Here is a 17484-nt window from a genome sequence, read left to right on the forward strand (position 1 = left end):
CTACTTCACACCAGGCTCCTCCCCCACCAAGAGTTCCCACACTCGGGGAGGCAACCCATGTCCAGGATGATACGGACATTCCAGTCGGGCCAGCTCCACCCCCGATTCTGCCTCAACTCTCCAAGGCACCCACTCCTATCAACCAATCAGATTCTCCCTTCGAGCCCGAGGTGGAGCCCGTGGCATTAAAAATGCACAAGCTTGAAAAGCTGTTCAAGAAATCTCAAGGTGCGAAGTCCATTCCGGACATTGGAGACGGATACATCGACGCAGCTGTGATGCTGCCAGATCGGTTTAAGATGCCACAAATCGATCGTTTTGACGGATCTGAGGATCCCATGGTACACCTGCGACTATTTTCAGACATCCTAAGACCAATGGGCCTCACTAGATTGCAGAAGCTGTCTTTGTTTGGCCGGACCCTGTCGGGTGTAGCGGCCGCATGGTATGCCAAATTGGAGGATGACGTCAAGAGAAGCTGGGATGAGATGGCTGAGGCCTTCGTCGCACAATATTCATACAATACCCAATCGAGATTACGACCCGTGATCTTGAGACGACGAGGCAGGAGCCTAAGGAGAGCTTCTCAGAATTCGTGGCCCGCTGGAGGGCCAAGGCCTCAATAATGACCATTAGGCCAACAGATAAGGATCAAATACGGATGATTGTGCGCAATCTCCAGCCTAAGCTAATGCAGAGAATGATTGTAATCCCCTTTCCCACTTTCTCAGATTTACACGATATGGGGGTACAAATCGAAGATGCAATAAGGCAAGGTCTGTTTGACCAGGATAAGGAGCAGCCCAGGAGGGCATTTTCCCGTAGTTCGAATGTGACCACCAGCGGTGACGCAGCTGCAAGATCATCTGAAGTGGGCATGGTCACCACCACCACACCAAGAGCAGCCACCCCCTTTGTTGGTGCATCCACTTCAAACCCCCGAACTTCAGACTATCTGCCCCGAGGCAAGAGGGTTTTCACCCCACTCTATATGTCTTTGTCTAAAGCCCTGGGGGTCCTACTCAGGAAAGGACATCTGAAACCGTTAGAGCAACGGCCTTTACCCGATCCTCTCCCTCCAAAACATGACCCGACTAAGTACTGTGCTTTCCATCAACAAACTGGTCATGACACCGACAGTTGCGTCCGTCTCCACCACGAGATACAAAATTTGATTGACAACGGGGTCATCCCCGCACCAGGTCCTGCGAAGTCTATCGACACTTGATCAGTGAACTTGTGGGGGAATAATGTGATGTGATCAGAGGTTGGACCACCTGCGGGCGGCACTCAGTTTACTCCAGATATGGTGTATGGCACGCACTGTTTTGAGCATTTGTGAATGTTAGTTTTGTACTTTCTGACTTGGGTATTGGGTCAGTCTTGTCGTTTTGTATTGGGTCAGTCTTTTCATGCTGAGTCAATCGGGTCTGTTTTGTTGTGTCGAGTCAGTCCTGTTTTGTTAAAGTCGGGTGATTCCGGGGGTGTTACTTCGGATATCACTATTTTGCTTTGTGTTTGTCCTTTTGAGTCTGTTTCTGCCAGGGAGCCAGTTGTGCCAACAGATTTGAATGAACAGCAGTGATTTCCACACTCTTGCGTTTGCTTCTGCCGTGTGCCAGTTATGCCAGAAGTTTGAATGAGATGACAGTGCTCTTTGCTTGCCTTCTCTGTGCCTTGAAATCATTGTATCGGCCTAAGTTTTTTTCAAAACTTTTTTTGAACACTGCGGTGATAAAAATGAAGAGGAAGGAATTCCTCAGATTTTGCAAAATTTGATCAAACTGAGGGAAAGAGAGGCGTGCTAAGCCCTTAATGAATGAGATCATGTTTGTTAATGTGAGTACTGAGAAGGATCCTGGCTTGATCCAGATTGGTCCCACACTGTCTTCAACGTGAGCGATTTGTCGCTTTCTTAAAAACTTTCAAAAAATGTTTTGCGCAGTTCTGTGAAGACTTGTGTGGAATCGCTCTTGAGATTGTGCAGCCTAGGATCGCTCTCAGCCTCAAGATTCTATCCATTTGTTTTCAAACCTCGGACTTAAATTCAGAATGTTCAATGGTCAACCGCCATATGAGGCCTGTGTGGCCAGATTCGAAGCAGCCCTTGGACAAGAGGCAAGAAAGTCAGATCAAGAAGATTAGACCTCATCAGAAGAAGCTTGCAAAGCTAGAACAGAAGTACCATTCAAACTAGGGGCAAAGATGTCAGATGTGCTCGGAGAGCCAAAGATGAGTCCTCTTGCAAATCAACAGCCACTCTCCTGGATACGGATGGCTTCAAAACCCTAAAACCATTTGGCATGGATTTGTTATACTTTTACCCTTTGAGAGGCTCGCTGGGCCGAAAACCCGAAAGGGCGACCCAGGCAAAAGTTAGAGCAAGAGAAAAATACAAAAAAGAAAAAAAAAATGCAAAGAAAAGAACAAAAAAAAGAAAACAAAAAAAAAGAAAAGAAAAAAAAGAAAGAAAAGAAAATATAAAAAAAATGAAAAGAATTGAAAAGAAAAGAAGAACAAAGCTCGCAAGGTCGAAAACCCGCAACGGGCGCCTTGGCAAAAGTTAGAGCCTAAAAATGAGAGGTTAATACCCGAGTGTACCTTAACCCCGGAACTACGTAAGGCTTGATTCCCATGTTTGGGATACGTAGGCAACTTCATTCTGAAGTCCAGCCACAAACACCTCTAAAATCAATTGTGTCCATGTAATGGTTTTGATCATCTTTGCCTTCTCTGTATCTGAGAGTTTGGTTGTGACCTTCACTGTGAAGACTGACTACAATGTGCTGCGGTGCCATTCAAACAAGGGGCAACTTTCCGTTGCCATTCAATGCGCTACGGTGCCATTCAGACAAGGGGCAACTTTCCGTTGCCATTCAACGCGCTGCGGTGCCGTGCAAACAAGGGGCAACGTTCCGTTGCCATGCAGCTCTCTTCGAGCAAGGGGGCAATTTTCCTCCAAATCCGAGGTTGTGCGTCTCAAGAGTGGGTTCCGTGCTTGTTAAGCATTGGCCGTGTGCAAAAATAGTTTTTGAGAATTTTTACTGAGGTTGACTGATCCCTCGAAAATTATTCCATCTTTTCCAAAACTGGACCATTTCTTGGACCCAAAAAAGGAAAATTTTCAGTGCTCATAGCCTGACTTGCATGATTTCAAATCAAAAATCGAACAAGTGTGTTAATCTAACTCTCATATTGGTCAAAATTATTTTCGTAGAAAACAAAATAAAAAAATGGTCAAAATGATGAACTAGGGGCACAATTGAGTCAGGCTTCCTGTCTTTTCCCCATTTTCAACATACTTGCCAAGAAGGGCACTCTACCTGCCAGAAAAGGGCACCACTGAAGCTGACCGCAAAAGGGCAGAAGGCTCTCATATCCTCCACGCAATGAGGTATCAAGCCAAGTGCGAAGCACGAACGGGAACGGATCAAGATATTCCACTCCCTCATCTGGACAGATCTGATCACGTCCAAACTCCCCAGCGGAGCATCGTCAACCGATGTCAATTGCAGATCTGCTGCGCGTCTAGTCGCATTGCAACCCCTCTGTGGGAGAAATTCACTGTTGTGAACAAGAGCTGGTAGAATACCAGGGGCAAGAGCCCACAATTTCCAGCTTGTCCATCAACCACCCAGGGGAGGGATGAAAAACGAGAGATTAAAGAATAGAGAGATGTGCGCTGAGAGAAAAAGCGAGAAAAGGGTTTTGAGAGAAAAACCGAGCTTGAGAGCCGAGTGATGTGAGAATCACAAATAAGAAAGGGTGGGAATAATACCCGGTGAAACAGGCTCCCTGTGCACGTCTGTGTGTCGTGTCTTTTGTTTTGTTTGTCTCGATTCTTGCTTTGAGTCGTTCCGAGCGTGTCTCGACGTGTTTAGGTTGTTTACCTTTTGTTTTCCGTTGTTGAGTCTTTCTCGCTGTGTTCAGTCGTGGGCTCAATACCTGGTCGAAAACTCATCTCTCAATTTCAAAAATGATTTGTTGTGTGCTCAGAGTGCTGTGCCATTCTCCACATTTGTGCAAAAAAGGAAATTTGTTCTTTCGAAAACTGCAGGGTCCACCCCCGATAAGTGTGAACGGTGAAACCAGGACCTATCTGAAGCTATGATAGTTCCAGACTGCAAAGCAAAAGCAAAAGAGCGAAAATCGAAGTATCTGAGTTTGTGTCAACTTCAGAAAATTCCGTGATTGTACACCGGACGTACCTCTTCAGGGCCTTGTCAATGCTCCGAAATATGAGTGTACCTCTACCTCAGGCGCAAGATCAATCTTGCATTGTGATGCACGTTCCAATTGCATTGTTATGCACCCACTTCACTAGCATTGTTATGCTCATTCATTGCATTGATTTTGCACATCTATCCAGCATTGTCATGCTCATTACATTTGCATTGTCATGCACCTTTTCATTTGCATTGTCATGCACCTTTCCACTTGCATTGTTATGCACGCTCTCTTATTCGGAAACACTGGGATACGTCCTTATGCTTTCCCTTCTCATTTCGGAAACTCCGGGATACGTCCCTATGTTTCTTTCTCTTTTTCCGAAACACCGGGATACGTCCCTATGTTTCTTCTCCTTTTTCGAAACACCGGGATACGTCCCTACGTTTCTCTCTCTTTCCGAAACACCGGGATACGTCCCTATGTTTCTCCTTCTTTCCGAAACACCGGGATACGTCCCTACGTTTCTCTCTCTTTCCGAAACACCGGGATACGTCCCTATGTTTCTCCTTCTTTCCGAAACACCGGGATACGTCCCTATGTTTCTCCTTCTTTCCGAAACACCGGGATACGTCCCTATGTTTCTCCTTCTTTCCGAAACACCGGGATACGTCCCTACGTTTCTCTCTCTTTCCGAAACACTGGGATACGTCCTTACGTTTCTCTCTCTTTCCGAAACACTAGGATACGTCCTTATGTTTCTCTCTCATTTTCCGAGACACTAGGATACGTCCTTATGTTTCTCTCCCTTTTTCCGAGACACTGGGATACGTCCTTATGTTTCTCTCCCTTCTCCGAGACACTGGGATACGTCCTTATGTTTCTCTTCCTTTTCCGAAACACCGGGATACGTCCCTACGTTTCTTTCTCCTTTTCTGAAACACCAGGATACGTCCCTATGTTTCTTCTCCTTTGTCTAATCCTTGGGATACGTCCCTAATCCTTGGGATACGTCCCTAATCTTTGGGATACGTCCCTAACCTTTGGGATACGTCCCTAATCTTTGGGATACGTCCCTAATCCTTGGGATACGTCCCTAACCTTTGGGATACGTCCCTAATCCTTGGGATACGTCCCTAATCTTTGGGATACGTCCCTAACCTTTGGGATACGTCCCTAATCCTTGGGATACGTCCCTGATCTTTGGGATACGTCCCTAATCTTTGGGATACGTCCCTAATCTTTGGGATACGTCCCTAACCTTTGGGATACGTCCCTAACCTTGGGATACGTCCCTAACCTTTGGGATACGTCCCTAATCTTTGGGATACGTCCCTAACCCTTGGGATACGTCCCTAACCCTTGGGATACGTCCCTCATCTTTGGGATACGTCCCTAACCTTTGGGATACGTCCCTAATCCTTGGGATACGTCCCTATGTTTCTCCCTCTTCAGTTAAAAGCGTTCGGAATACGTTCCAATGCTCACACCATTCCGAAACACCGGGATATGTCCCTATGTTTCTCCCTGTCCCATTTCCCCACACAATTTCAGTGTGTTTGGAATTCATCTTAGGTCGCATTGTCATGCACACCTCTTCACTTGCGTTGTCACGCACATTCCACTTGCATTGTTTCATCAAACCGGCTTCGCGAAAGCGTATAAGTCCAATTACAAACCGGCTTTGCGTAGCATATAAGTCCAATGTTCAAACCGGCTTCGCGTGGCGTATAAGTCCAATTATCAAAGTCTTCCTGCATATCATTTGCATCCTGCCCCTGAACTACGCTGGTTTGATTCCTTGCAAAGGGATACGTAGGCAGCCTGTGGGCACAACCATTTATTTATCAGTATTTTGTTTGTTTGTCCAAGTCTTCGGCCTTGTCAAAAATGGGTCGTCTCTGGGCTTTGACATTCACTCCCGTCATTGTTATGACTTTCGAGTTCTGTCAAAGAGGGGCAACTGTAGACACCCCATTTTTGACCGCCCTTAAGACTTGGGCACTACTGATGGTTTGCTCGGTGTTGAGAGATGTGCAGGGCAAAGAATCAGTTTCTTCGGCTAGAAGAGAGGCAAATCTTTCAAAACACTTTGTTTAGGGTTTTGGAGTTGAAGAAAAGAGGAAAGGAGAGGAGAAAACTAGCTTGGGAGAAGTTCGGCATGAATCCGGATAGAAGCGAGTCGAGCAGCCCTCGCTGAATTGGACTTATCCATCTGTACACTTGGGGTTTAGCTATGAGGTCACCACCGTCAGAAAGCTTACTTCCGGGGCTTCATTTTGCACTCAAGAATCTCCTAGAGCCAAGTCCGGGTGGGGGAGATATGATCAGTTGAAGTCGGGCATCATCCCGGTTGGATCGAATCTGCGCGGCTTCACGGAAAAGCGCATAACGTTTTGCACAGGAGGAATTTTAATGCAAGGTTTGCGCCATTGGAAAGCTAGCTTCCGGGGCTTCAATCTGGACATCCACCGGCACTTTTTTGACCTCACCGGCCACCCATCGGCACTCTGTTTGTACCGGCCGGCAATTTATTGTGCCGACCGGCCATTTATTGTGCCGACCGGCAGGTTAAAGTAGCCGACCGGCCTTTTTTGCTAGCCGATGACCTTCCGAAGTATTCTACAGATTGAATGGATGCCAGCTGTGGCAGCTGGAATGCACAGACCCTGCTCCCCATGCAAGTGTGTGGCTGTTTTGCACCATTTGCACACCTTTTGACCCTTTTTTTGCACCATTTGCTCAAAGCTTCTTGAGGAAGCTTTGACCCCTTGTCTTGGCTTCCTCAAGAAGCTTGCACCTTTGCATTAGCTTCTCTTAGAAGCTTGGTCCCTTTGACCCTTTTGTATAGCTTCTTTGAGAAGCTTTATGTCATTTTCCTTGCTCTATAAAAGGAAGCCATCCTCCTCCTTTGTTTTGGTTCAGCAAAACCAGACCTAATACATACATATAACATATATATCACCCTCTCTCTCTATATCTCCCTCTCTCTCTACATTTGGGAGTGTTATAGTGATCAAAAACCCTTGTTCTTGGGCCATTTCTTCATCAACTCATGGCACAAGGCATCCAACGCCTATTCCAGCAGCTTGAGGCTGTCCTCCAGAGGTTAAAAGCTCCCAAACTCAGTCCAAAGGTTGCTAAAGTTTGGTTCTACAAGGGTGAGTCTCATTTTCCCTCTTTTGCGCATTTTTTTGGCCTATATCTTAGCTCCTTGTGCTTACATCTTTGGGCTCCGACCCAAACTTCAAACCATCATATTTTGAGGTCCTCTTCATGTTTGATTGAGGACCTCTTGCTGTTTGAGGATAGTAGCTAGCACTTCCTTCTTTATCTCTCATTTAGGCCCTAATCTTGCATGTTATTTTTGGCCTATGTGTAATCTGTTTTTGAGGATGTAGTAAACTGTAGATAGGCTTATTTTGAGCCCTTCTTCAACATTGAAGAAGGGCTCAACACTGTTTGAGACTTCCATGTTGTACTTCCCTTTATATCCTCTTTTTGGTCCCATTTTTGTATGTCTTGGCAGCCCCTGATGTTGCTGTTTTTGGACCTTGGTCCGAACTAAAAGTGGCTTTATTTTGACCTCCTGAACATGTTTTATTAAGGGCATTTTCTTGTTTGGCGAATGTTTTGTATACCTCATGTTATAGCCACTTTTTGAGCCTCATTTTGCATTGTATTTCTAGCATGCTTGTATACTGATTTCGGGGCTGCCATGAACTGTAAATGTGCATATTTTGGGCCTCTCTTCAATGTTGTTGAAGGGCCCTAACATATTTGGGGACAGCAGCTGTGAGTTGCTTCATAATCTCATGTTTAGGGCCGTTTTTGTATGCCATTGTTGCCCTATCTTTGTTTGCTTTTTGGCCATGAGTTGTACTGTAAAAATGCTTGTCTCAGAGCTGTCTTGCTTCTGTCTTCATGCTCCATGACTATATTGTGCATGCTTTGTATAGCTGTAAGCCATTTCGGGTGCCAAAAGTCCATGTTTCGGGACTATTCCATGCATCGGGTGTGTTTTCGCCTCATTTCGGGGCTGTTTTCCCCACATTTTGCTGCTGAAATCCCATTGGCATGTTTGCATATCATTTCCATGCCATTGCATTTCGTATGCCATTGCCTCGGTTTGCGTGCCCGTGTGCACGCATTTCGAGGCACTCCATTTTCATTCATCGGCCTCTTATGTGAGTGTGGCTGAGGTTCTCTCATGTTAGTATAAGTCCATGTTGCATTCTATATGCCATTTTAGCCATTGCATTGCATATGCCTTTGCCTCGGTTTGCGTGCCCGTGTGCACGCATTTCGAGGCACTTCATTTTCATCCATCGGCCTCTTATGTGAGCGTGGCTGAGGCTCTCTCATGTTAGTATAAGTCCATGTTGCATTCTATATGCCATTTTATCCATTGCATTGCATATGTCATTGCCTCGGTTTGCGTGCCCGTGCGCACGCATTTCGAGGCACTTCATCTTCTCCCATTGGCCACTATTTTTGGGCCTAACTAGAGCTGCCTAATTCATGTTTAAGACCATCCCTTGCTTATTTGCATGCTCACCTTGCATGTTTGCTTGTATCGGCATGTTGCATCCTTAGCTCGTATGCCTAGGTTGCATTGCATTGGCATGCATGCCTTGCCTCTTGATCATGTGATAGAGGTTGGGCTTTAGTTTGTTTGATTGGTTTGCATTTCATTTGACATGAAAGTTGCATACTTGATTCCTTGGGCCATCATGCATGGAAATGCGTGATTGGTGGTCCGAGAATCGAGGCACATGTCCCTTTGAGTCATTACAATGATAAGAGACATGGTTGGTGCATATATGCCTTGAAATGTGCTGCCATGCTTTGCCTTGTCCTCTGTTGCTGTGGGTTGCAGGTTCTGCAGGAATACTCTGCCGACCGGCAGTGTAAGGTGCCGGCCGGCAATCTTTTGTCTGCCGACAGCTTCAATTTTGTGCCGGTGGCAACATCTCAGTGCCGGTGGCAATTTCACCCAGCCGGTGGTGTCTCCCAGCATCCAAGGAAGCAGTCCTGAAATTTTGGCAGCCTCCAGAGGAGCACAGGAAAGAAAACAGAGGCAGCCTACGCATGGCGACGCGCTTCCCGAGGCGGTTTACTGTTTTCTTAGAATAATTAATTTGTTAATTAATTTGTAATATTTAATTAGCTTGCGTAGTTAATTAATTTGTAATATTTATTTGGTCCCTCCGAGCGAGGGCAAATCTGTAATAAGTGTGTGTGGGTGCGTGAATGTCTTCCAACCCCACTTCTTTCTTCCCTTTTACTTACCTGCTTATGATGGTAGACTAGGGCATATTTATTTTAGCATACCTTATGCTATGCATGCGTGCATCCATACATTTGTCTTACATGCACCGGGCTCGGCACATCATGCTAACTGCATTTGTATTTCAATTCCAAGTTGAGAACTTGTTAGTTGATCGCATTTCATATGCCATGTTTAGGGCTAGCCGAGCCTGCCCAGATCGCATTTTGCATGTGATGCATTAGCCACTTTTAACATGAACTAGGACATGCATGTTTGCTAACTAGTTTACTGTTTTGGCACGGAGTACGATGTAAGTATTTTATGCTTTAGCATATCGCATGCGTGTGAATGTTGCCATGATAGCATGATCACCATGAGGCTAGCTGCTTATGTGATATAACTGCTTGAATGCCTGTGGATGGAGGTTGAATTACCTAAATTGGAATAATGCATTAAAGCTGTGAGTTTTAAGCCCACTAGATAGTGGCAAAATCATCTTTTCTAAAAGCCCACTTGAGGGTGGCAAAATCTGCATTTTAGCCTACTTGCGAGTAGCAAACCATTTTCAAAACAAACATGAAATGTTTTGTTCCAATTTGGGCGATTTGGTCTATACTTGTTTGTTGTGCGCATAACATAGTAATTCTAGGCTAACAATTGGTTTAAGAATACATAAAGTTTTCAAAAACGGATATCACGGTTAGTAGAGGCCGGTCTTCGGACCGGGCGAAAGGGGGTGCTCATAGCTGACCTTCCCCGATCGTACCCAAGCTCCCAAGCCGAGACAACTCCGGTGATGACGGACATGTGGCCTTCGGCACCGAGTCAGGGTTTCCTAAATTCCCCCATTTTAAAATATTTAGGTGGCGACTCTGTATCTGGCAAAGCAGTCCATGTTTGGCACTACTTTTTCAAAAATCTATTTTCTCAAAACGATTTGCCAGATTTGGACTCTTTGGTTCAGATTAAGAACCGTGACACAAATCGAGTCCGAACTGTAGCACGAGGCCCACGCGGGCGCTGTTACAATCCACCAATTCCCAAGTGTGATTTTGCAGGATGGATTCAATTTCGCTGTTTACAGCTTTTTTCCATAAAGGAGCCTCGGGACTGAACAAAGCTTCTTTAAAAGTTAAAGGCTCATTTTCTAACAAAAATGTTAAAAAATCTTAACCAAAAGATTTTGAGGTTCTAGCACGTTTACTACGCCTAGGTTCCTCTTCCTCATTTTGATCTATCTCTTACTTTTGTTCTTGATCATGACTAGTAATAGCATCATAAGATCTTTTATTATTACTAGTCACTTGTCCAGTCTTATTTGGAAATACATGTTCAAAGAATAATGCATTCTGAGATTCAATAATGGTATTTACATGCATTTCGGTATGTTCTGATTTATGAATCAAAAACCGATATGTACTACTATTCTTGGCATAACCAATGAAAATGCAATCAACGGTTTTAGGACCTATCTTAGTCCTTTTAGGACAAGGAATAGCCACTTTAGCCAAACACCCCCACACTTTTAAGTATTTGCAGGATGGTAATCTCCCATGCCATATTTCATAAAGTATTTGATTCACTTTCTTTCGGGATACTTTATTAAATATATAATTAGCAGAAAGTATTACTTTCCCTCACAAGTTCTGAGGTAATCTAGAACTTATTAACATGACATTCATCATTTCTTTTAAAGTCCTATTTTTCCTTTCAACAATTCCATTTTGCTGAGGTGAGTAAGGAGCGGTGGTTTAATAAATTATTCCATGTTCTTTACAAAACTCACCAAAAGGTGATTCATATTCACCACCTCTAACACTTCTAAGTTTTTTAATTTTCTTACCAAGTTGATTTTCAACTTCATTCTTATATTGAATAAAAGTTTCCAAAACTTCATCCTTGATTCGAATAAAATAAGCATAACTATATCTAGTATAGTCATCTATGAAAGTGATAAAATATTTTTTCCCACCTCTAGTTTGAATTGATTTAAAATCACAAATATCACTATGAATTAATTCAAGTGGTTTTGTCTTTCTTTCAATTGAATGAAAAGGAGTTTTAGTTAATTTTGCCTTAACACAAATTTCACATTTATGATTTAAATCACTATCAAATTTAAGTAAACATTCTGTATTAATTAATCTACACAAAGATCTATAATTAACATGTCCTAGTCTACCATGCCATAAATTTGAAGAGTCAAGCAAGTAAGAGGAAGATGTATTTTTATTAATAACAGAGGGTACAACAGTCATTACATTCATTTTGAAAAGACCATTAGACATGTAACCTTTTCCTACATACATCCCGTTTTTGGTAAGTACAAACTTGTCACTTTAAAAAACTAGCCTAAACCCATTTTAACTCAACAAAGATCCAGAAACAAGGTTCTTGCGAATGTCTAGTACATGCAGCACATTGTTGAGAGTGAGTTCCTTTCCAAATATCATCTTCAGAATAATCTTTCCCTTTCCTTCAACTTTGAAAGTTGAGGAGTTGTCCATAAAAAGTTGTTCACCATTGTCCATTATAGAATAAAATGTGAACATCTTTTTGTCGGCACAAATATGGCGAGTAACACCAGTGTCCACCGACCATTCTTTAGGATTTCTGACAAGGTTTGCCTCGGAAACAACTGCAGAAAGATTTATGTCATCAATATCACTGGAAATTTTGTCCATTTCGGTCATATTGGCTTGAGCAGGCTTCTTGCTTGATCTTCCTTTGCCTTTGCCTTTGCCTTTGCTACAGCAATCTTTGGCTCGATGTCCCTCTTTGTCACAAATGTAGCATTTGCCATTAAACTTGTACTTCTTATACTTCTTATTTTCCCCTTCTTTAGAGCTTTGTGCAGAATTTTCTCCAGAAAACGTTTATTTCTTTGCTTTTGGAGCATGTTCCACCACATTTGCCTTTGACTCCATTGGATGCTTACCAACTCACATTTGCGGTTGTCCTTCTCAATTGTCAAATGCACAATCAATTCTTCTAAAGACATTTTTTTGCGCTTGTGTTTGAGGTAGTTCTTGAATTCTTTCCAGCCTTGTGGTAATTTTTCAATTAAGGCAACAACTTGGAAGGATTCACTGAGAGATGTGCCTTCCGTATGAATGTCATGCAGAATAAGTTGGAGATCTTGAACTTGGATGATCACAGTCTTAGAATCAGCCATTACAAAATCCAAGAATTTGCCAACCACAAATTTCTTTGAGCCAACATCTTCTGTTTTGTACTTTTTCTCCAAAGACTCCCAGAGTTCCTTTGTCGTTTTGATAAGACTGTAGACATTATATAATGTGTTATCAAGTCCGTTTAAGATGTAGTTCCAACAAAGGAAATCTGCATATTTCCAGGCATCGACCGCAGCAACCACTTGTCGGTCAGTTTCATCCTCTTTTAGAGTAGGAGCATCCTCACGAAGAAAACGTGTCAGGTTGAAAGTAGTAAGATAGAACAGCATTTTCTGCTACCATCTTTTAACATCAGTTCCTGAGAACTTTTCTGGCTTTTCACCGTGATTAATTGGTACAGTCATAGCTGGAGAAGGAGTTGGAGCAATGGCAGCCACCACACTAGTACTTGTTTGAGCATTAGTTTGACCAGTTTCAGTAGCTATGAATTCTAAATTATAAAACAAAATTATAATTAGAATTATACTACACAGAAAATTTAAACCAAAACCATATAATTAAATTTTGTAAAAGAAAAGAAACAAGAATTGTAACTTTTATTTTCAATTAATTTGAAAATAAAATAAAATTTTATTTAACCAAATTAATTCCACACAGAAAATTAAATTTCTGTAACACTTTAATAATTAAAATATTGAAACATAATTTTAATTAATGAACACTTAGAAATTATCTCTAAAAGCCAAAATTAATTTCTGACAAACTTGATAAATAAATATTCTGAATTGTTAATGATACCAGTATATTACTACTAGTTGTAAAAAAAAAATAAACAGTATATTACTACTATTTGTCAAACAGTATATTACTACTATTTATTTTTCCAACCAAAATATTTCTTTGTAAAACCACAGAAAATAATTTCTGTAAGAAGAAGAAAGAGAAAAGGAAACAAATGAAAAATTCTGTAAACAGAATAATTCGAATCTGTCTTAACATTGTTGGAACAATCTTCTGTGTAAAATAAATAAGTTAAAACAAATCAAACAAATAAAAATAAATTATTTACAGAATTTATTTTACCGAAATGTGAAAGTACAAAAAGATCAAGTTGAGTGTGTGACACTCTGTCCTTAAGACATATTCGCCCTGCTTCAGTGCTTATGAACTAATGGCATCTATCTCCGAGGATACAATGATCTTCACAAATTGTAGTAGCACTCCAAACAATTTGTACGGCGAACAAAAACCTGCATTCAATACTTTCTAAATTTATCCTAAAATTATATGAAGAAAATGTATGCAACATAGCAAAATCTGGACAGCAAGAAAATGAATTTTTCAGACTATTTTTGGATCCAAAAGACTGTTGGAGATGGCTGGTATTTATAGGCAAAAAACAGACCTGAACAGGTAGGTTCTTTGAATTGAATAGGTGCAAATTCAAACAAGTCTGGTGGCAGTTTCAACAAATAACTACACGACAGTTTAATCTGTCTGGGCAGTTTTTAAACTGCTGTAAAAATAGTTTGAATCTGTTGTGGAATTCGGAAGTGGCACAAACTTTGGACAAAAATTTGAATTCAAATTTGAATTAAATACATTTTGAAATTCAAATAATTTTAGAATTTGAAAAAATTCAAATAAATTTTGTCCAAAAAATTAATGTTAGAACCGGCCTGACCCACAACCCAAACCCAAAGCCGACATGGCGCGGCTCGGCCGGCCAGTGGCAGCGCGTGTTCGTGTGGTGGTTTGAGCCAAGGTTCCATTTGTCCATAATTCTTCCATTTTGCAAACTTGGGGTGCCCCTTGAGGCCCAACCCTAGTGTTGCCACCTAGAACTTATACACATATACAAGCTCTCTTAAAGTTTCAATGTGAGACAAGCTTTGCAAGGAAACTCACATTTAATTCTTTAAATGTTCATTTTACGAACCCAAAAACGACGCCAAGTTTCCATTTACTCATAAATAGTTTTGACGAACCGTCTTCACCGTGTGACTTACCATGCGGCAATGAATACGTCACCTCTTTAGACCCACCACAAAAGACATGTGGGACCCACTCAATTTTGAGCTCTAAATTGACCCAAAATAAGCCTCTAAAAAATAAAATTTCCAACAATCATAATACATATGCAGCAGAAATCACTTGGTCTCTGTTGAGTTGGTATATACAGGAGTTGTCCAAACTTAGTTTTGATAGGTCAAAGCTCAATTTGGTAGGCGTAGCAGAGGCTTGAATTCCCCCATAACCAAGCTCTGGGCTCTTATATGTTGCTTTCCTAATACCTAATCCCAAGCTAAAACACTTCTTTTGTTGTTTTTTTCAACTGTTGTTTTTTCCTCAACAAACAATTCAACTGTTGGTTTCCTCAACAAACTTTTTTTTGTATGGACTGGTCGACCAGCTGGTTGTCCGCCCGGTCGATCGGTTATTTGATGAAAAATCAAAATTTTTCATTAGAGCAAGCGATATTAGATAAAGAAATTTGTCCTTTTTTTACTCATATTTGATAAACCGTTGAAGATGTCCTTATTCTGCCAATATTGTCTAAGAAAAAAAAGAAAATTTTATTTTATCTTTACTCAATTATGCGATTCCTTCTTAGAAGGTTTATGAAACAAAATAAATTGGGCTGCCCTTTTTATCAAATAAGGATTCAATGAAAGGATTTTGGCTAAATTTCTCAACAAAAAAAAAAAAAAATGAAGGTTCAGGCAATGATAGTGGTTTGGTTTTATCTCATTAGATTTAGAAAATAAAAAAAAAAAATTGTGTCTTTAATTAGTGAAAATTATTTTTCTATCTAAATCAGCTTTATTTATTTATTTATTGATCATGCAAAAAAAAAAAAAAAAAAAAAGGATGAAAAACATTTTCAAAGGTTTTCGTCAAACAAAAACGGGGATTATGGTGATTCTCATGAGCTACATATATATAGGAAAATAATTTATAAATAAAAAATTTTATATAAAAAGTCTCACAAAAATAAAATGACAAAAATTATACTCCCTCCGTCCCAAAATATTAGTCTCTTTTAAAAAATTAAGTACAAAAATAATATAAATTTCATATTTTGCCCTTCTTTTAAATTCATTAATAACATAAAAAGTACAATTATGACATTGATATTAACTAAAAAATGTATTATCAAAGGGTAATTTTAGAAAATTAATTTTTTTAAAGTGCAATAATTGCACTACTAAAAAAAGTTAGATTCCTGAAAAGAGACCATTATTTTGGGATGGAATGAGTAAATCACGCTAACAAATTTTTTGATTTGAAATAAATAGACACCTGTGACATCTCATTTGTGTAAATTTATTTGTAAAAATTTTTTATTTATATATTATCACACTATATATTATCACACACAAGCAAATATTTAAAAAATAAAGGTTAAGAGTTCTAATTTTAGAGTTTTAGGCTAAGTTTGGGAAGTCCCAAATAAGTCAAAAAGTCAAAAAGTTACTCAAAAAGCTAAAAAGTTAACACTATTCACCAAAAGTCAACAATTACGGCTGCACAACTCCCAATTCAAATTTTTCTCTACAAATCAATTTTTACAATTTTTTATTACACATTTTTCAATAAAAAGTCAAAAAGTTAACCCAAACATCCATATTTTCAACCTCAATTTTTTAGTCCAAAAAGATAAAAAGTGCACTTTTTTAGTCTTCCCAAACTTGGCCTTAAAGAGAGTATTAGTAATGTAACAAGGAGTATGGTCTACATATGGTGTGATATGTGTGTTTATATTTTTATTTTTAATTTATTTTTATTTTTTTTACCACATCAATAGAACTCTAATATTAAAATTCTCTATCATTACTGATATTTAAAAGTAATAATTAGCTGGATCCATACTGTAAATCCCCGTACGTGATTGGTTGTACCAAAACATTTATCCAAAAATTGGAGGCGATTGGTCCCAAGCCTCCAATCTCTTGCTCCCTCAAACAAATTAGGTGACCAACCATTTTTTTTTATTATTATTATTATTTAACATAAAGATATGATCACTCAAAAGACAAAAAAAAAAAAAAACCCTAGATTTATGTGGTCCAAATTAAACTTGTGTTTAGAGGGATTCATAGTGAAAATCAATCTCAATCAAATAATAACTATAAAATTTTGAATTGATATTCTGTGTATCTAGTAAAACTCTTTGGATAAATCTATGAATCCAGAATTGTTAATATGGAATGTATCATAAAAAATAATGTAAAGTGTAGATTCAATTGTTATTTGGTTGAATTCTACGCATAGATTAAATATGGATCAAATATTAAGTTTTCTGAGTAAAATTTTGAGTAAGTTTTCTAAGGGTCCATTTGGGAAGAACTAAAGTGAGTTTTTTTGGTTATTTTAGCCACAAAAGACAAAACAGGCTATTTTAGCTACAAAAAACAAAACATCATATCCAATCCATAATCATTACACTTTTCTCTCACAAAAAAAGTTAAAAAAGTCAAAAAGCCAAAAAGTCCTTCCCAAACCAAACTTTTTAGCCTAGGCTAAAATAGCCAAAAAAATCAAAAAGTCAAAAAGCCAACCCACCTCCCAAACGAAGGCTAAGTTTGTAACACTGCTAAAACTGTTTTGATGATAAGAAATTAATGTGCAACGCCATAGTTGAATACGACTAGCCCAATATTATTAACCCCACAAGAAGAATTAGTCCGGCCTTGTATGTTGGTTTTTGCCCTCGAGTCGGCGCCAATGAAATTTAATAAATAAAGATTATAATGATAATAAAGTATAATTCATAATTAAGAGAGAAAATTTTCAAAACAAATACATAGAAAATAAAACTATGTAAAAAAAAAAAAAAAAAAATCAACTCCTTAATTTCTTAATAAAGTATAAGGAATCTGACCAGTTTCTTTCACAACAACTTTCTTG

Source organism: Camellia sinensis, chromosome 13 (genome assembly GCF_055761805.1).
Source record: "Camellia sinensis isolate YWXY chromosome 13, ASM5576180v1, whole genome shotgun sequence".
Lineage (NCBI taxonomy): Eukaryota > Viridiplantae > Streptophyta > Magnoliopsida > Ericales > Theaceae > Camellia > Camellia sinensis.